General features: G+C 38.4%; 1 pseudogene; it reads left to right on the plus strand.

Moving 5' to 3' along the window:
* The first annotated feature begins 616 nt into the window (after positions 1 to 616).
* Positions 617 to 19,031, plus strand: LOC145016910 (uncharacterized; annotated as a pseudogene).
* Positions 19,032 to 19,461: the final 430 nt, after the last annotated feature.

Below are 19,461 nucleotides of genomic sequence, written 5' to 3' on the forward strand. Positions count from 1 at the left end.
TAGGAACCCATGGATGGCTTGTACACCGTTTAGATGTAAAATCAGCTTTCATGAAAGGAAATTTGGATGAGGAAGTCTATGTACAACAGCCATAAGGTTTCGAGAAGCAAGTCCAAAAGCACAAAGTTTTTTTTGAAAGAGCCCAAAAGCACAAAGTTTACAAGCTCACAAAAACACTTTATAGGATTAAGCAAGCGCCCAAAGTTTGGAACGTTTATTTGGACATGTTCTTAAAAATTTTGGAGTTCAAAAGATGCTCTCAAGAATACTTTATGTATACACAAAAAAATCTAGAAAAGTTTTGGTTGTGGTGGTGTATGTAGATGATTTACTGGTGATGGGAAGTTGCAAAGTAGAAGTAGATAATTTTAAAACACATATGAACAAAAGATTTAAGAAGATTGGTCTGAGTGTATTGTCTCACTACCTGGTTATAGAAGTAAATCAATTTAAAGGTGGAATTACTTTAAAGCAATAGGCGTATACAAGAGACATGGTGTTCTACATTAATGAGAACCTAGGCCCAATTGATCAGAAAGGGAGATGGTCAAGAAAAAGTTCCACAAAAGACCCAATTGATCAGAAAGTGTAGCCAAAAAAAAATGAAGATAGGGAGATGGTCAATCCAACGGAATACAAAAGCATTGTGGGAAGCTTAAGGTATTTCGCACATACACATCCCGATTTATCATTTGCAGTTGGTGTTGTTAGATAGTTCATGGAGAAAAGTAGCTAAAAACACATGCACTTGGTGAATGGTATTCTTAGGTATGTGAAGGACACTTTGGATTATGGCCCAGTCTACACAAACGAAGAGAAAGAAATCAGGATTGATGGTTATTTAGACAACGACTTGGCGATGGATGTAGATGATAGGAAAAGTACTGGTGACATGGTGTTCTACATCAATGAGAACCTAGTTACATAGGCATCTCAAAAACAGTGAAGTGTAAGTGTTGCTTTATCCTCGTGTGAAGCAGAGTTTATGGTAGCCACCATGGCAACATGTCAAGCTATTTCGATACGACTCCTTCTCAATGAGATAACCAGAAAAATAGTAGCACCCACAATCCTGGATATTGATAGTAACTCAACCTTAGACCTTATGAAAAACCCGATATTTCATTGGAAGAGTAAGCATATCGACACAATATTTCATTTCATTAGATAATGTGTGAAAAATGGAGAAGTGAAGGTGACTCATGTTTGTAGAAAGGAACAAAGGGCAAATATTCTTACAAAAGTCATGGGAAAAGTGATGCATAAAGAGACATGGGAACAAATTGGAGTTAAGCAGGTGAAAAACTCTAGATTAGGAGGGATATTATTGACTTAATCCAAATATTTGAGTCTTTTAATTAATTATTATTGCAGAATGCTTTTTTTTATTAGAGTTATGAGTAAGTCATATGTCGTGTTCGCTATAGTACCGAGTCTAGAGGATAACGTGGAGTCTGTTTCCTTATTTCATGCATTTGTTTTATTTTAAAAATGGCAAAGTGTACATTGATGATATTGCCCAATCTTGTTTGACTGTGAAAGTGACTAAAGGTGAAACCTTTTGCCCATTTTTTTCTTTTGTCCCCTTATTTAATTCATAAGACCTCCATTTATACCCGTTTTAGCCTCCCCTATAATACTAATATTTGATTCTACATTTGGTTGTTTTGAATGGTGAAGAATTAAACGTAGATAATGAGCATTACCTTGATAGAAATCTGTAGCACCTGGTTCTTGGTACGTATTCCTTTATCAGCTATTTATATATATTTTTTATTTTGGCCTTGGACTCGGCGATTTGAAGGACCAACTCGCCGAGTAGAAGTGGGACGGAACGCGGGACTTAAGTGATGAACTCGGCGAGTCGGTTCCCGGACTCGACGACTAGGTACTTTTCGGACAAAACCCTAATCTGAGGGTTTGCACCCTATTTAAGCAATGATATGACATCCATATTGTCCCCTATGCTCCCAAAACACTTCTCATTGAAACCCTAGCCGATTGTGCTTTGTTGAGGCCATTTTTGGAGTTCTCTTGTGGTTGTAAAGCTTGGAAAGAAGGAAGAAGCTTGGAACTTGAGTTGGGGCCAGTAGATCCAGGGATTTTACTTCATTTTCAGCAACTTCAAGGTATAATGCTCCTATCTTGACTCATCTATGTGTTTATTCATCTTTAACTTAGGATCTCTTGGGATTGCTAAGTCATGTTTAGAAATTTGAAGTGTTGCGTAGGTTTTGACTTCTGATCTGGACCTTAAGAGGGGTCTCATGGCATAAAGGTGCCAACATTAGGGCCATGAGAGCCCTATGCACATTGTAGGACACTTTTATGTGGATTTTTGAGCTAAAAACCCCATGCATGTGCATCAAGTTTGGAAGTTTACGTATAAAGTGGACATTAGCAGGCCAGATTTATGGTTTTGGTATGTTAGATCTCATTTAGATTGACTGTATCGAATTGGTTAAGACAGGACTCGGCGAGTCCAAGGCATAAAGTCCCATATCTGATAAAGAGCGACCCAACACATTGGACTTGGTTTTAGACCTAGAGTTCATGGAAATCGACGAGTGCTAGAACATACTCAGCGAGTTCAAGACAATCTCCTTAAGATTGAAGATGAACTCGATGAGTTGTTCATATAACTTGGTGAGTCGAGAACATACTTGTTCTTCAGATGAAGGTGAACTCGACGAGTTGTTCATATAACTCGGCGAGTCGGATGAGTTTCCATCATCATATAAGAGAGGAACTCATCGAGGCGAAGCCAAACTTGACGAGTTGGGATGTGGATAAGGACGAGTAAAGGATGAGGGACTCGGCGGGTTGGAGGACCAACTCAGCAAGTTGGGTCAACTTGAAGTTGACTTTGACTTGGACCTGTTTAGGGGTAAAATGGTCATTTTACCCTAAGAGTAGATATCAGTTCTGACTAAGAGTTTTGTGGGGATTGTAGCCGGAGGATTTCTGGAGTGGCATCAGGAGGAGACTTCCCACTCAGTTTGATAGCAGCTACTTGATCAAGGTGAGTTACCTTCTAGTAGCGGTAGCTCTACGGCCACAATGTCGGCCCACCAATAGGAGTTGTATGTTAGATGATTGTCTTCGTGATATCATCTAGGTTTGTTACTACCTGATATGTTATATGCTGGCATGATATGTTATATGTGATAATAGTAGAGTTCGGTTGTTTGGACCGAAGGGTAGGTGAGACACCCTAGATATGTATGATAATATGTGATGATATGTTGTTATGCTGGCATGATATGTTATATATGATACTGGTAGTAGGAGGGGAATAGTCCCCGGGTTCAGTTGTTAGGACCGACGGGTAGGTCAGCACCCCAGAATGGCTTGACACGCATAAGACGGCACCTTAGAATGGCCATACCGGGTAGGTCGGGCACCCCAGAACTGTCCTACAGTATGTATGCGATATGATTGTATGGTATGTGATACGATGGGGGAGCTCACTAAGCTTCGTGCTTACAGTTTACATTTTTGGTTTCAGGTACCTCTTAGCGAAGGGGAAGGAGCTGGCGCGGTAGCAGCACATCATACACACACTCTTTGTTTCCGCACTATGGATATTCTGTGATTGTACTCTGACATGTTACTATTTTGTGACTTGGGTTCTCAGACGTGATACATTGTCTTATGAAACGATGTGATTTCACAGTGTTTTCTTATGAATGTTTTTATGAACCAGTTATTTTTAAAAGAAATTTTTGGACTTGAAAACTGGGTCGTTACAAGTTGGTATCAGAGCCCTGGTTTGAGGGATTCAGACACACCTTCGGGGGTGTCTGGACTCAAATCGTGCGATCAAAAGATTTTTACAAGAAGAATGATTTTCCTAAAAGATAAGATAAAAGAGTTTTGAGAAAGTACAAAGTGTGTGATGTGAGCAACCGACCGAGGTAAAGTAAATATTTCCCAAAGTACCCATACAACGTTTATATTATGTTTATCAGTTTAGTAGAACAGCATGCTAGAATAGGACTAAGGATCTAGGAATGATGTCTTATGTGCCTTCTTTATGTGTTTTAGCTAATGAGAATTGCATGCTAGTATTGAGTAGACAGTAATAGGATAGCCTTTTAGGTTATGCCTGGTAGTATGAACTCAGCATTGTAAGCTAGTGAAGTTTTTCACCATGAGAACAAATTTTTCTTGAGGAATTTTACTGTGTCTGAATGCTGCTTGTTGTGTGCTTTATGGGACTCTGAATGATGGGAGTTAGCCATTAGGTGAATACGTCACGTCACATTTGATCAAGGTTGGATAATCTCAGAGTGCTGGAGTTAGCCCTATTGTGCAGCTCTCATTTGAGTCTAACCGTTGTAGGGACGAGTCTTTTACTCGATGGATTATCCGAGACTTATCACATGTGATGGTAGTCAGGTAATGGCTAATTGGCACTACAAGGAGGCCATCAGCAGCTGAGGATCGGTTTGGGTGTAGTCCGAGATTTTCCCTAGGGTAAGCCTAGAATGGGAATGGTAGAGAATCATTAGTGATACAAGGGGACTTGGTGGAGTCAAGGCAGCCCTTGAGGAAGGTACGGATATATGTGGAAGGTAGTATGGGCCCGTACTACTGAAAGGAGAGGATCCGTACCTAAATTGAGGAAGGTTGAGACAAGACCAGGGAACTGGTAGTGGATGTGATCCCTCTATATGTATCAGTATCACTAACGGTTGGTATTACGTTTTGCAGAATGGTGGTACTACCTCAGAGACGAATGGTGGGCAGCTCAGGAGAGGGATCGGGTTCGGGTTCAGGCTCCGAGCCAGTGGACAAGAGACTATGCGAGTTCATCACGTCTGAGATCACTAGAGGCATCCTTGATGCGACCCTAGTCATTTTTGGGTCGATCAAGGAAGGGATTGTGGAGCTGATGGAGGATCGCCTTATGCATTCCGCACGCTGTCCTTTAAGGACTTCAGAGGCAGTGGTGCGCCAGATTTTCATGGAGCGAAGGACCTCATTTGCTGCCAGATGATGGATTGCGGACATTGAGTCCGTGCAGCTGACGATCTTCTGCCCCAAGGGGTCGAAGGTACGATTTGCAGCAGGGTGTTTGAGGGACCGGGTTAGGGATTGGTGAGAGTCGGTTGGTGACTCTCTTGGAGCCTCGGCTGTTGAGGCTATGACATGGTCGGATTTTGTGACCCAGTTCCAAGCAGAGTTTGCGCCAGCAGTAGAGCTTCAGCAACTGGCCAGGGAGTTTTTGGACGTGAGACAAACTACGGAGACTGTGGTGGAGATCACCGCCAAATTACGACAGAGGGCATTGTTGGTGCCCCAGTATGCGGGGGATGAGGATATGAGGAGGACCCGCTCTCATGACATGTTGCGAGCCGACATTAGGGAGCATGTTAGTTTTTCAGCATGCCCTACCCTGAATTCCATGATTACTAGGGCGAGGGAGAGGGAGATCGATCTGGAGCATGTCCGGAAGAGGAAGATAGAGGAGGGTCAGATGACTGGGGCTTCAGGGAAGAAGCCCAAAGGATCAGATGGTAGGCCGAAAGGCCAGTTAGGATCGGGCCGCTACAGGAAACGCGGCAGGCCACATAAGGGGGCATGTAGATTGGGATCGTCGGGCTGTGTCACACCCCGCTAAAGCGAAAACACGAGGCGTGGCATTATAAAGGGTTTCATAGTAAAAGTTAAAAGATAACATCAACCATAGTTTAAATATCATTACAATTTTACAATGGGTTTGAACAAAATTTTAAAAGAAATTACAATGGAAACTGAAATACAACACCTGTGAATGCTCCTAAAAGTGATGTATCCCTAAGTGCCACTTACTCGATGATTCCTGAAAAAGCATGTAAAACGAGCGTCAACTATAAAAATAGTTGGTGATTACTCACAAGTTAAAAATAATATTGGTTTCATTAATCGTAATCAAAGTTTAATAAAAGTCTCCATAAATAAGGTATATTGTTAAAATGAGTAAATAAGTTTGTATAAAAAAATTTCATTATCATCACGAGAGATAAAGTATGTTGCCCAAATAAGATGCAATGTTCATATTCTCATAGGAAATAAACTTTCCATAAATAGAAATATATTGCAAATGAGTAAATAAGTTTACATAAACAAAGTTCGTTGTCATCATGAGAGATAAAGTATGTTGCCCAAATAAGATGCAACGTTCATATTCTCATGGGAAATAAAGTTTTCATAAATAGAAATATATTGAAAATGAGTAAATAACTTTACATAAACAAAGTTTGTTGTAATCATGAGAGATAAAGTATGTTGCCCAAATAAGATGCAACGTTCATATTCTCATGGGAAATAAAGTTTGTTGCTAAAACAAGATACAAGGTTCGTATGTGCATAATAATTATACCATGAGTTCACAACCCAAGCCTAATGACCGAGGGTGCCCTCTTTTTTGTCTATCGCTAACATAAGGAAATATGGTAAAATGCACTCAAGCGAATCGTGAGAGTGAGGAGTTGTGTACCTTCTAATAGCGCTATTCATAATAACCATAGGCTCAAATGAGTTAATGAGTTGTGTGAACTGATTCTAGGGACTTAAACGCGATATGGCATCATGAATTAACAAAAGCATACACATACACAGCATCATATAGCAACCAAGTTTGATAAAAGTAAAATAAAATACAACGAATAATAAATGGTTTTTGGACATGCTTTTCCACCCCAAAACATAAAAACCGAAAATAAGGGGCGTTGTGAATACTCACAATGCATTGAAATGATCCAAATGATGCCTTGAACTACGTTCCACGTGTAACACTACCGATTCCTACAATAATGGTATTCGCTAGTGAGTCTCTAATCGAAATCTAACACTAGTATACTTACTACTACAATATAATTATGCAAATATTGTGTCAAAATTTAATATTGATAAGTTACAAATATTTTTCTGAAATGGTGAAATTTTATAGCTTATGTGATTAAGACAATTTTGGATATTAATTTCCAGATTTTTGTAACATTAATTGAGGGTATTTCAACACATTTAAATGTGTTTTAAGCTATTAAAAAGCCAAAATATTATCAAACAATTTCCAAAAATTCTCAAACTTTGCATTTTCATTCTAAACACGGTAGAGGTCTTCCAGAAATTTTCCCTTGAATTTTTGATGTGATTAACTATTTTTCCTAATTTTTAAGCCTTGATAACAATATAAATTCGTGAAAAATAGGACCCAGATGACAAAAATTCCCACACTTTTTATAATACTGCCATTAGACATACTTAAGCTGGGATAAATATAAATATGGATTTCCAAACTGTTTAACCCAATTTTATGATTTTTGTGAATTTATTCTAATAAAAATTGAAATAAATAGAAAACAATTTTCAAATTTCCCAAAAAATTTCTATTATTGTTATTAAATATTATTAAGTTGGGATAAATATAAAAATTGATTTCTAAACTGTTAACCCAATTTTATAATTTTTGTGAATTTATTCTAATAAAAATGGATTTAAGTGTATTTAATCTTGGAAAAATAGATGAAAAATAGCATACAAAAGAGAAATTTTATGTAGCATTCTAATATATTATAAGGTGTTTTAGTAAAATTTCATGAATTTTGGATGAGTAAAACTATTTTTCCTGTTTTTAGTCCATTATAAACACAAACAAAATCATGAAAAATAGATATACATTTTGAAAAATTCCCAAAATATTTTCCTGAGCCTTCCACATAGGGTAGAAGCTGCAAAAATTATTATATACACTTTTTAAATTCCCTAATGTGGTTTTATGATTTATTAGAGCTAAACAAAAAGAAAATTCAAAAACATATTAAACAGTAACAAAATTCATTGAAACTTCATGGGAAATGTTTGTTAACATAAAAGATCATCCAAAAAGTTTTCCAGAATTTATTTACTAGTCTAAGTATTTTATATGATTTAACACTCCATTTTCTTATTATTTTCATATAAAACGAAAGAAAATATATATTAAGCTGAAAATTTCTAGTATGCATATTCATAAAATTTAATAACAAAGAAATTTTGTTTTCTTTTTTTTTGATGTTTAAAACCATGCCTAAAGGCTCAATAAATTATAGAAAAAACTTGGTTCTTGTGATTTATGTAAAGATTATTGATGTTACTTTGAAAATTTTTGCAATAAGTTACAAAGGCTTTTGAACCAAGATCTTTTTGTACCTATTGATACATGATATTAAGAGTTCGAAATAATTTTTGAATGATTTTTAGTGATGAATAAGTCCTTTGAACATGCAACACAAAACAAATGTTCATAAGGAAAGTGCTGTTTGAACAACAGTTTTGTAAAAATTGGTAAAACTCGAAATATTGGAATTTTCCAATGAGCTCAGATCGGTTTGAAAGATATCTCAAAATATTATATTTCAGAAAAAGAATCATGAATTTTGGTTAAGAAATGAGTGAGATATGGCAGTTTAAAGTCAAGTAAAGAAATTTGGCAGATTGCATGCATGACGATTGGTTAGAAAAGTGAGTTTTACTCATTTCCTTGAGTAAATCTATTGAAATATTTTAAATATATCATGATAAACTCATATTTTAGTCATGTTTCAAGAGATCAAAAGATTAAAACTTATCAACATGTATACATGCATTTATAAACAAAATTTTGTTTCTTAAAAACTCTTAACTTGAGTTTGATGTTTTAGTCCTTAAAATCGATTTTTGCACTAAGATCATGAACATGCAACCTTGTTTATCATACATGCATGGTGTTAGAATACATCCATGATGTTCTAAAAACCATTTTAACAAAAATAAAACAAGTTTGAAGAATATGAAGTAGAAGTCGGTTTTAAAGTAAAATGCACATGCATGGCTTAAATCATTGTTGTGGATCTTCAAGAGATGTATTTTCTTTACCTTAAATTTATTTATGGCTTGAAAAACCCTTATGAATCTCCATAATTTTGTGGTAAATAGGCTATTGTTGTGGTGTTTGGAGAAAAAAATTAGAGAGAAGGTAGAGAGAGTTATCTAGAGAGAGAAAGAAGAGAGATGTGTGTATGTTGGAGAATGAGAGTGTGAGAGAGAGATATAGGGAGGGATAGAACGAATTTTAGGGGAGGAGAGGCTCCCTCTCTCTTGTTTATTTTATAAAAATTCAAATCTTTTATAAAAATATCCAACTTTTTATAAAATGTGCACCTTAACCTAGTTTTTATGCATAAAACTCTTGATTTTTGAATTATAAATCAAGGGTAAATGTCAATAACTAAATCTTTATTTTTCATTGATTGTATTTCATAATAATTATTATGATAAGTTAATATTATAAGGTTCATAATTGTTTTTATAGGATATTTAAGGTTAAAGTTTATAAATATGAGTTTTAGGGCATTTAGGGTTTTTGAGAGTTTGTAGATATTTGTATATCAAAATAAATTGAATTATTTGAGATTTCAATTTATGTTAGAGTTTCATAACTCTTTTCTAGTTAAAAATAATGTTTGTAATTTATTTTATCGGTTTATTGGCATTCTATGTAGTGGTTTCGAGATTCACGCGAAATTGAATAATCAAGTATACTAGTCTTAGTTTTCAACTTTGAATTAAGTTCCTATGAGACTCGAACCTAATTTTCTACTACTAGGTCAAATGCATGATGTGTGTATATGAATCATGAAAAGGTGTTCGGGTCAAAAAGCGACCCGAATATGGATAGTCACTATAGTTAAGTAGTTGTAGAATTCACATATCAATGTGAAATCTAACTACACTAACGGTTGTTTCTAATTGTTTCCAAGTTCCTAGTAGGTTATAACTTAGCTTCTAGTTACTAAGTCTAGTATGTGTCGTGCCTGTACGTTCAACTAAGTTTAGTCAAATTTTGAACCGACTCGAATTTTGACGGTTGTCACAGGCTGCTACAAGTGCGGCAAGCCGGGGCACTTCAGCAGGGATTGTACTGCCCCTGCACCATTTATTCAGGCGTCTGAGTTGCTATGTTTCCACTGCAACTAGAGGGGCCACAAGAAGTCCAACTGCCCCCAGTTGATAGCGGCATTAGCGCCAGTGAAGGCGCCAACTCCAGCAACCCTACGGATCACTGATGGTCGGCAGGGCAAGGCGGAGGCTCCAGTGGTGAGGAACGGGGCATTCCAGTTGACTATCGAGGAGGCATGCGCTGCACCTAATGTTGTGACGGGTATGATTTCCTATCTTTTTTTGATTTTGTGATATGCTGCTGTGATTTTGATATCTTATGTATGTGTTCTGTTTAGGATCGTTCTACGTGAACGGTATGCCACTTCAGGTACTATTTGGTTCGGGGGCTACCTGATCATTTGTCTCTCTTTCACTTAGCAAGAAGTTTCCTGAGTCTTCGAGCATGCTGGATTACCCTTTAGAGGTAGAGATCGCTGATGACCGATCGGTGCGAGCATCGGCGGTATTCCGACTCTATGTGTTGAGATTGTTCGAGGAATGTTACATGGTGGACTTGGTTCCTATTTCGTTCAGAGGGAACAATGTGATTATAGGCATGGATTGGTTGAGCCCCAATGGGGTAGTGATAGATTGGGCACAGCAGTTGGTTCGGATCAGGACCCCAAGTGGGGGAGACTTGGTAGTTCAGAGCGAGAGGCCACAGCAAGGACCGGCGGTATGTTCAGCAGCGAGAGCTAGACTTTACCTTCAGCAGGGTTGCACACGATATGTCACTTATGTCATGGACACCCAGGAGGCGGGTAAGGAAATAGTGGGCGATGTGCCCGTGGCACGAGAATTTACGGATGTATTCCCGAGGAGTTACTTGGAATACCACCGGAGAGGCAGGTGGAGTTCAGGATTGACCTAGTCCCTGGGCAACTCCGATAGCCAAGGAACTGTATCGGTTGGCCCCTCCCGATATGCAGGAGTTGTCTATATAGCTGCAGGAGTTGTTTAACAAAGGATTCATTAGACCGAGTAATTCTCCCTGGGGAGCCCCGATTCTATTTGTCAGAAAGAAAGACGGGTCGCATCGGATGTGTATATATTATTTGGAGCTGAACAAGGTAACGGTGAAGAACTATTACCCACTCCCGAGGATTGATAACCTCTTTGACCATCTGCAGGGAGCATCTTGGTTCTCTAAGATTGATCTGTGTTCAGGATACCACCAGATCAGGGTTAGAGAGGAGGATGTACAGAAGACTGCGTTCCGAACGTGCTATGGCCACTACGAGTTTGTGGTGATACCCTTCGGGTTCACCAATGCTCCTTCATAAACAACATGTGTAGACCGATGTTAGACCGGTCTGTGATAGTGTTTATTGATGACATCCTGGTTTACTCCAAGACGCAGGAGGAGCACGGGGAGCATCTGCGAGAGGTCCTAGAAACTTTAAGGAGGGAGAACTTTTATGATAAGCTCTCCAAGTGTGAGTTCTGGTTGCGTGAGGTGAAGTTCCTTGGGCACCTCATCAACCAGAACGGGATTTCAGTGGACCCGACCAAAGTGGAGGCCGTGATGAGATGGGAGGTTCCGAAGTCTCCATCTGAGATTCGAAGTTTCTTAGGTTTGGCTGGCTACTATTGGAGATTCATCCAGGATTTCTCCAAGATAGCAGTACCCCTGACCAGGCTAACAAGGAAGGTCGTGGTCTTTCATTGAGGGCCTAAGCAGTAGGCCGCGTTCGAGACACTAAGACAGAAATTGTGCGAGGCGCCAATCTTAGCCCTGCTAGAGGTCATGGAGGATTTTGTTGTGTACTACGATGCGTCTATCTCAGGTTTAGGCACAGTATTGATGCAGAGAGGGCATGTCATCACCTACGCATCGAGGCAGCTGAAGCCTCACGAGGCAAACTACCCGACGCGTGATTTGGAGTTGGGGGCTATTGTATTCTCCCTCAAGATCTGGTGACATTACCTTTTATGGGGTTCGCTGTACCATCTACACGGACCATAATAGTTTAAAGTACCTCATGGATCAGCCGAATCTAAACATGAGGCAGGGTCGGTGGGTGGACGTGGAGAAGGATTACGATTGCGAGATCCTTTATCACCGGGGAAGGCCAATGTGGTGGCCAACGCGCTTAGCCGCAAGGCAGCACCGATCAGGGATATCTTCCTGAGGACAACGGTGGTGACTTCGCCGTTAAAGCGGATTCGGGAGGCTCAATAGGAGGCCATGAAGGAGGAACATTAGAAGAGCGAGCGGATTGCATGGCAGGTTTCCTCCTTTGACTATGACAGTCGAGGATTATTAACACTACACCGTAGCGTGTGCGTGCAATATTACGGGGTGTGCGCCAGGTTCTGATGGAGGAGGCGCACAAATCTCGATTCTCCATTCATCCCGAGGCAACAAAGATGTATAGGAATATTCGTCTGGAATATTGGTGGCCCTGCGTGAAGTGGGACGTGGCATGGTGCGTGGAGCGATGCTTGACCTGCAGGAAGGTCAAGGTTGAGCATCAGAGACCTCACGGAAATATGCAGTTGTTGGATATTCCTCTTTGGAAATAGGAAGACATCATGATGGATTTTATCACAAAGCTTTCCAGGACCGCACGGGGAGTGGATTCAATCTGGTTCATCATTTACTGATTGACCAAGAGCGCCCATTTTATCCCGATTTAGGAGAGCACCTCTAACGAGAAGTTAGCCGACATCTATATCCAGGAGGTGGTGGCGCGGTACGGTGTGCCAGTTTCTGTGATTTTAGACAGGGATGTGTGGTTCACTTCCAGGTTTACGAAGAAGTTTCATGACGATCTGGGTACTCGTCTACATTTTAGCACCGCCTTTTACCCGCAGACGGATGGTCAGAGCAAGCAGACCATCCAGACCCTGGAGGATATGCTATGAGCATTCGTATTAGACTTCAGAGGTGGTTGGGATACCTACATTCCATTGGCAGAGTTCTCCTACAACAATAGTTATCATGCAAGCATTGATCATCCTCCTTTCGAGATACTATATGGAAGGAAGTTCAGGACCCCGATATGTTGGGGAAAGGTTGGCCAGAGGGTATTGGGGAGCACGAGTAGTACTCAAGACGACAGAGAAGATTCAGCAGGTCCAGAGCAGGCTTCAGACTGCACAAAGTCGGCAGAAAAGCTATGCCGATAAGCGCCGATCATTCCTGGAGTTCCAGGTCAGGGATATGGTCCTCCTAAAGGTGTCGCCATGGAAAGGGGTTATCCGATTTAGGAAGCAGGGAAAGTTGGACCCCGGGTACATTGGACCGTTCAGGGTTATAGCCTGGGTGGGCAAGGTGGCGTATAGGTTGGATCTGCAAGCCGAACTTAACCAGATCCACAACACTTTCCACCTCTCTGAGTTGCGAAAGTGTCTGGTGGATGACTCAGCAGTGGTGCCCTTGGAGGAAATTCAGGTAGATGGCAGCTTGAATTACATCGAGCGGCCTGTGGCAATCCTTGACTGGAAGTCAAAGGATTTGAAGAACAAAAGAGTGGAGCTCGTGAAGGTGCAATGGCAGCACTGGAAGGGCTCCGAATGCACTTGGGAGCCGATGGACGAGATGATGGAGCATTACCCCGAGCTGTTTTAGGAACAAGCAGCAGACTTCGAGGATGAAGTCTAAAATAAGTGGGGGGAATTTGGAGCACCTGGTTCTTGGTACGTATTCCTTTATCAGCTATTTATATATATTTTTTATTTTAGCCTTGGACTCGGCGATTTGAAGGACCAACTCGCCTTGTAGAAGTGGGACGGAATGCGGGACTTAAGTGATGAACTCGGCGAGTCGGTTCCCGGACTCGACGAGTAGGTACTTTTCGGACAAAACCCTAATCTGAGGGTTTGCACCCTATTTAAGCAATGATATGACATCCATATTGTCCCATATGCTCCCAAAACACTTCTCATTGAAACCCTAGCCGATTGTGCTTTGTTGAGGCCATATTTGGAGTTCTCTTGTGGTTGTAAAGCTTGGAAAGAAGGAAGAAGCTTGGAACTTGAGTTGGGGCCAGTAGATCCAGGGATTTTACTTCATTTTCAGCAACTTCAAGGTATAATGCTCCTGTCTTGACTCATCTATGTGTTTATTCATCTTTAACTTGGGATCTCTTGGGATTGCTAAGTCATGTTTCGAAATTTGAAGTGTGCGTAGGTTTTGAGTTCTAATCTGGACCTTAAGAGGGGTCTCATGGCATAAAGGTGCCAACTTTAGCGCCATGAGAGCCCCATGCACATTGTAGGACACTTTTATGTGGATTTTTGAGCTAAAAACCCCATGCATGTGCATCAAGTTTGGAACTTACGTATAAAGTGGACATTAGGAGGCCAGATCTATGGTTTTGGTGTGTTAGATCTCAATTAGATCGACTGTATGGAATTGGTCAAGACAGGACTCGGCGAGTCCAAGGCATAAAGTCCCATATCTGATAAGAGTCTAAAAGAACTTAGCTGGATTTTAGAGGGACTTTAGTAGGTCAAAAAGAGCGACCCAACGCATTGGACTTTGTTTTAGACCTGGAGTTCATGGATCTCGACGAGTGCTAGAACAGACTCATCAAGTTCAAGACAATCTCCTTAAGATTGAAGATGAACTCGACGAGTTGTTCATATAACTTGGTGAGTCGAGAACATACTTGTTCTTCAGATGAAGGTGAACTCGACGAGTTGTTCATATAACCCGGCGAGTCAGATGAGTTTCATGCAATTTTCATATAAGAGAGGAACTCATCGAGGCGAAGCCAAACTCGACGAGTTGGGACGTGGATAAGGACGAGTAAAGGATGAGGGACTCGGCGAGTTGGAGGACCAACTCGGCAAGTCGGGTCAACTTGAAGTTGACTTTGACTTGGACCTATTTAGGGGTAAAATGGTCATTTTACCCTAAGAGACTATATCAATTCTGACTAAGAGTTTTGTGGGGATTATAGCCAGAGGATTTTTGGAGCGGCAGCAGGAGGAGACTTCCCACTCAGTTTGACAGCAGCTACTTGATCGAGGTGAGTTACCTTCCAATAGCGGTGGGTCTACGGCCACAATGCCGACCCACCAGTAGGAATTGTATGTTAGATGATTGTCTTCGTGATATCATCTAGGTTTGCTATTACCTGATATGTTATATGCTGGCATGATATGTTATATGAGATAGTAGTAGAGTTCGGTTGTTTGGACCGAAGGGTAGGTCAGACACCCCAGATATGTCTGATAGTATGTGATGATATGTTTATAGGCTGGCATGATATGTTATATGTGATAGTGGTAGTAGGAGGGGAATAGTCCTCGGGTTCAGTTGTTAGGACCAACGGGTAGGTCAGCACCCCAGAATGGCTTGACACGGGTAAGACGGCACCCCATAATGGCCACAAGGGTAGGTCGGCACCCCAAAATGGTTGTACCGGGTAAGTCGGGCACCCCAGAACTGTCCGGCAGTATGTATGCTATGCGATTGTATGGTATGTGGTACGATGGGGGAACTCACTAAGCTTCATGCTTACAGTTTACAGTTTTGGTTTTAGGTACCTCTTCAGCAAAAGGGAAGGAGCTGGCGAGGTTGCGTCACATCATACACACACTCTTTGTTTCCGCACTATGGATATTCTGGGATTGTACTCTAACATGTTACTATTTTGTGACTTGGGTTCTCAGACGTGATACATTGTCTTATGAAACGATGTGATTTCACAGTATTTTCTTATGAATGTTTTTATGAACCAGGTATTTTAAAAAGAAATTTTTAGACTTGAAAATTGGGTCGTTAAATAATCAGTAGGGGAGCTTATAAGATGGAATATTACCACTCCCTCAAGATGATTAAGGCCATGAGACTATGAACAACTATTAATACATGAAGTTGTTTCAATTTTTTGGGTGTCATAAAGCGCTTCAACAAGGTGGTTAATTTTGGAACTACACCCCCACTCGTCATTCCATAAAAATGGGTTATTATTTTTGAGATCTCTTTTATGAGTTGCCTACAATAGTTTTCTATTTGTTTGGTTTCTTTATTAACAATCATTCAACAGTTTCACAATTTGAATCCGACTACACATCACTAGTGGACAAGAAACACAGTTTTATCTAAAATTGTTAAAGAATCAGAATTTTTACGATGATGAAACAACTCCAAGATCAATGGACTTTCATCAAGGCGTCTTCAATATGTTTTCACGAATCAAGACGAACACAGGAACATACATATACTTGTCATTTAGTTGGAACGGTGGTTCACGTTATTTTGAGGAACACCCATAACTCTTTGGATTTCGAAGTCTCTAATCAACCACAATAACCTCTCCTTTGATGGCTTCGTTGTATATTAGACGAACTCATCAATTCTCCATTCCATCAGTGGTAGTTTCCCACCTATCAATGAAATATACCAGCATCTTGTTGCGTTAATGCGTCACATACAAAATTTTAATGACCACCCAAAAGGCCTAGATCCAGACATAGACAAAGTAAGGTAAACTCAAAGTGTGGTAAAAAATTCGGCGATTGCTTCGACATCCATCATAAGATTTTCTCTTAAAATGACTCGAGGCTGTGAAGGGTTATCAACATATGTGAGGTGAAAACTTGTTCTTGAAAGAAGGTTTTGAATATGGTAGTGAAATGGTGTGTTTTCACTTTTATTTTGTAAATTTTAATAGCAATCAGTCCATGTGGCTATGAAATTTTTGACTATCATAAGTCAATATACATATCAACAATGTAAACAGTGAAGTCGGGTAGTTTTTCGCAAAATGATATTTTACACAGGTAATTTTTGAGTTCAATGGACTAACATGTCCTAAAAAAATAATTAAATGGTCATTTAAACCAAACGTCAAAATTTGATATACTTTTATATCAATAACCCAAAAAACTAAAATCTTTGGAAAACAACAATTATCACTTTTCCAAAATATATGTAATTTTGAAAATCGGATGAAAAAATTAGAAAAATATTCCACTAAATATGTTTCTAACTTTCCCTTTTTTTTGAAAATTTGAAAATTCTTGTAACCTAATCATCCTTAATGTGAAACTTATCACATGGTAGCATTCACCATGTTTGTTTTTGCTAGCATAATACTAGTTAGAGTTAGATGATTTAACGCGTATTTTAAAATGATGTAGCATTTATAGAAATATTTTTTTTTTTCAAATTTCAATACTATTTAAGGATTTGTATTTTATCTCGTTTGTTACCATTATGGGTTGCTTTATGGTTATTTATTTATAAACTCTAACCTAATACAACTTGATATATATATATATATATATATAGGTTCGGGTTCATTTTAAACCATGCTAATTTTGTGAGATCGTAAGACCAAATCTAAAAATAATTTTAAAATGCAAAATAAAAATAAAAATCCAAAAATTCTTTTTTAATTATTATTTTCGGAACTTTATTTACCTAAAAAAAATTACCGTTTTTTTTTTTAAATTATGTGAAATATCCTAATAAAATATTACACTGTACATATTTTAATGTAATTTTTAGAATGTTAGCATATTCTACTAGATCTGCAAGATATATAGAATATTCTAATATTCTACTAGAATAGGTAAAAAAAAATTATTTATTTATTTATTATTTTTTTGGTATGTTTTTTTTTAGAAAATATTTATTTCGAAAATAATATTGGAAAAACAAAATTTCGAAAATTTTCAATTATTTAACATTTTAAAAATATTTTTGTTTTATCTACTAAATAAGTGGCTAAGATTGCGTCTCACAGTCTCACAAAATTAGGTCGTCTCACATGAACATATATATATATATACATATATATATATATATATATATATATATATATATATATATATATATATATATATATATATATATATATATATACAAAACTTCAAAAATGGTACCTATGGTTTCCGAAAATTTGAAGTTTAGTCACTAATCTAAAAAAATCTCACAGATGGTCCCTATGGTTTCAAAACTTTGAACTAAGGATACTTTCCGCTAACTCCATTACCTTTCGGCCATTAAATGAAGGGTATTTTTGTCATTTCACTACCACATGGACCATTTATGAAGTTTTGCCTTATATATATATATATATATATATATATATATATATATATGTATATATATACATATATATATATATGTATATATACATATATATATATATATATATATATATATGATTATTTAATATTAGAAGGGTCCCACCTCTCTCTCTCTCTCTCTCTCTCTCTCTCTTTCTCTCTCTCTCTCGCATGTATGCCTTCTTCTTAAAAAGAACACACCCTTTTGATCTCCTCCCTCCTTCACTTCATCATAAACTTCAAAACCACACTCACTTCTCATTCTTCATACACAGAAAGAGAGCATCCTTTTACGATTTGATGCAACCCCCACATAAATTCATATTTCCACAAGCTTGATTTCATATGGGTTTTGAATCTCTCAAGCTTGGCACAACTTTCTTCTCTCTCAATTGCATTCACATCAAGAACCCTCAATCAATCTATTTCCTTCTTCATCAGTTTCCGTTTACTATGCACCCACTGCCTTAAACCCTAACATCCACCTATTTCTTCGACCACCCACCTTCAGCGGAACCTTATCCGACCTGCAACAATGGCCGAATTGGGCGAAAACCGTAGTGTCATCTGTTAGTTCATCTTTCATAGATTTAGATAATGGACCAAACTCCAGAAGTTTACACAGAGAGCTTAATTGGCTGATCGCAGGTGCTCTAGCAAACCCAAAACCATTACTAAATCTCCACGACTCCAACCACAACATTGTTTTACAATTAAGAGCTTACTTAGGTGATCTTTACTCTTTATGGGGGATTTGGTTCTGAGTGTCAAAGAAGATGTTCTGATTCCAAGGCCTGAAACTGAGTTGTTAATCGATCTGTTAGAAGATGTGATCAAGCAGAGTCAAGAATTTATTGAAAGTTTGTGGGTGGATTTAGGTATCGGTTCCGGTGCAATAGTTATTGGAATCGGGAGGATTTCCTGGATTAGGATTGAGAGAGAAGGTGGGTTTATGTGTATATTTTCAATTTATATGATTATACATCTGTGTGTATTAAGTTCATCTAAAATTTGGATTTGAATTAGAAGTAAAAGCAAAGATTTCATGGTGATTTTCTTAAATTGCACACCAACTGTTTATGGAAATGCCCCAATGACATCAATTTGTTCACACGCTAAGCTGGCTGTTTCTTGATTCACAGCTTCACCATAACGTAGATGATGATCAGATGAAGATGAACATGGTAGAGAGATGTTTAAGTTTGTATAGGAAATTAGATATGAAATTAAAGTTGGATACGAAATTAGAGTTCGATTCCATTTTCTTTGACAGCTTTGCTTAATTTTTTTTAAATGGGTGTGTTCTTTTTAGGAAGAAGACGTGTATATATTATATATATATATATATATATATATATATATATATATATATATATATATATATATATATATAGAGAGAGAGAGAGAGAGAGGTGGGATCCTTTAATATTAAATAATTATATTTTTTTCTTTTTAAAAAAAATAATGCAAAACTTCATAAAG

Source organism: Lactuca saligna, chromosome 9 (assembly GCF_052625555.1).
Source record: "Lactuca saligna cultivar CGN05327 chromosome 9, ASM5262555v1, whole genome shotgun sequence".
In the NCBI taxonomy this organism is placed as follows: Eukaryota; Viridiplantae; Streptophyta; class Magnoliopsida; order Asterales; family Asteraceae; genus Lactuca; species Lactuca saligna.